This window comes from Uloborus diversus, chromosome 1 (genome assembly GCF_026930045.1).
Source record: "Uloborus diversus isolate 005 chromosome 1, Udiv.v.3.1, whole genome shotgun sequence".
In the NCBI taxonomy this organism is placed as follows: Eukaryota; Metazoa; Arthropoda; class Arachnida; order Araneae; family Uloboridae; genus Uloborus; species Uloborus diversus.
In genome coordinates this window covers 80,208,744-80,211,533 of record NC_072731.1, presented here as the reverse complement: position 1 = coordinate 80,211,533, position 2,790 = coordinate 80,208,744, and positions in this window count along the sequence as shown.

The following is a 2,790-nucleotide window of genomic DNA, read 5'->3' as shown; positions in this document are numbered from 1 at the left end:
AAAAAAATCCGCAGGGCCTTTTAGAAAGCAAAAGGGCGCAACAGGATGTTGCTTTCTGCCAAATAAAGATAAGCCATCTCTCTAGATGCTCCTAAACTGTGTGCATGAAATCGGAGGTGTACGATAGCAAGAAAATTGATACTTAAAATTGCGATGGAAAAAGTGCAGTCCTAATACACTGTTACAGAAACAAAACAAGGTATACAATTTTCATTTAGGAAAAAAGTGGAGGCAAATTTTATTACTATTAAAATTGTAAATACCAGGGATTTTGATCCTTTTGAAAAGACAAAATAATTCCAACAGGTAAGAGTGCGGTAAGACTCAGTAATTAGCTAAAAGTCTTATCGCAAAACTGTTGCACAAAGGAATTTGGAATAGAAGGTTAGAGGGTAAAGAAATCGTCAGTTAAAGAAAAAAAAGGATTTTTTTTTTTTTTTTTTTTTTTTTTTGCAAGGGATTTATTTAAAAAAAATTTCTTTTCTGGCGTAGGGGCGCATCGGCCATGTGGCCGGTTGCCCGGCAGGCCAGTCCGGGCCTGCCAGAATTCATAGCAAAAGTTCCTTATTGTTAAAAATATTATGAAAATGGGTAATTAGTACACTTGTAACAATATAGTTCAAAAATGTTGTTACAAAATTAATTGTTGACAAGATAATTACTAACTTATCTTTAGCTTCAAAAATCATGGATAAATTTTTTCCCCTTAAATTTTGTTATAAGGATGCATATTTCTAGTTTATGCCTTGTGTCTTGCTGCTTTTTTTTTTTTTTGAGGAAAACAAAATTTATATATTTGTGGGAAAATGCCATTAAGTGACAGAGAAAAAGCGAGGTGCTTTTCGCGAGGTGCAACAATCATTTTATGATTGTTGTCTTCCTCCTGCTTGAGTTTGTGTGGTCGCAGCTCTGGTGAAATACTTTGTTTACATGAAATACACCGCCAGCTCTGTCAATTCCAGCCGAGTACTGCAGTTTCGGGCTTGTTAGCACTCATAAGCCCAGCATAGGAGTGACTGAGCTGGAGGCGGAAAACTTCTTAAGTTAGCCAAGAGTGCCAAACAAACTGGTACGCTAATACAGAATTAGCACTGACCAGACGAGTGACCGAAGCAATGGTTCGGTTCGATTTGAATATTGAAGGCAAGGCAGGTATATTCAGTAAGTAACCGCCCATTAGCCAGGGCTAAAGGCAGAAATACATGAAATTCACCGCCAGCTCAGTCAATTCCAGCCGAGGACTGCACTTTCGTGCACGAGCCATTGCTTCGGTCACTCGTCTGGTCAGGGCTAATTCTGTATTAGCTACCAGTTTGTTTGGCACTCTTCGTTAACTTAAGAGGTATTCCGCCGCCAGCTCAGTCACTCTTATGCCGATCTGATAAGTGCTAATAAGTACGAAACTGCAGTCCTCGGCTGGAATTGACTGAGTTGGCGGTGTATTTCATGTATTTCTGCCTTAGCCCTGGCTAATGGGCGGTAACTTACGGAATAAATACTCTGTTTAATTTTCTTCGAATTTGGCAAAAATATTTATTCAAGTCATTTTGAAAGGGGGCATATAAGGACTTAAATACTTTGGTATGCACCTAGAGGAAGTTTCGAAAAACAGGAATCTTGTCACAGTTCGGAATCTTAGCAACATGGCGATAACTCTTCAAATTTGTACCCAAGCCATTGTTTAAAACGTTTGCCAAGTGGGTATCTAGTATTATCGCTATAACACTATCATTTTAACATATTGTATTTTGTAATAGTAAAATAGTTAAAGGAAAATACTTCTGGTGTTGTAGAACTGTAGTTGATAACGGTCCTAAAATTATTTAAGAGACACAAATGTTGCAAAATGACGATTTGAATATTCACTTTGGCCAAAACTTTACAGTGTAGTATTTCCAAAATGTTTGCACTTGTTTTCAGATTGCACTATATTTTTGGTTGATTCCTTTAAATCCAAGAAGATTAGAACTTTTTCTTGGAAAGTTTTGGGCGACATTATCATTTTCCTTTCGTAAATACTGATTTTTCAGGTTAGTTTTAGAGCACTGCTTGAAAAACAAATCAAACAACTGTACTAGAACGTAAACCTTTGTCAAGTTCTTGAACTGGTAAATTGAACAAGGAGGCACCGTCAGTATGAGTAACTGTTGAGAATAGTCGAGCGCAATCTACTGCTCATACAATCAATAGTATTTGGTTGTATCAGACAGGACACGGCGTTTTCTGAAGAAAAATTGTTTTAAAACTTTGAAACAGAAAATATCTGAAATCAGAAGGGAAAACAAGAAGTTCGGTCTAGAACTAAACGAGCCTACTTTCCCGTATACCCATACTACTTTCTAGTACCTGATCAATATTCTCAAAAATAGATAAAATCGCAAATTATTTCAAACATAATTTTTTAATATTTTAAGCTGATTTCTAGGAATAAAATATGCCTCACTCATCTAAAAAATAAGATGCGTAAAAAAATAAATAAATAAATAAACGAACAAATAAAATAGCAGCACCTTTTAAACAAAGCAACTAATACACTTTTTTTCCATTAAAAAAAATCTTTAACCGCTTTCAAAATGAAAAAATAATAATTAAAATAATAAGCTTGTTAAAATAAATACATCATATCAAAAAAAAAAAAAACTATTATTTTTCCCGTTGTCAAAAATCTTCTTTTAAATGAATTATTGCACTTACCAAAATAAATAAAAACAATAAAATGTTAACCTGAAAAAAATAATTTTCATTGTCAAAAAAAAAAAAAAAAAGTCTGCGCATATCTTATGTAGAAAC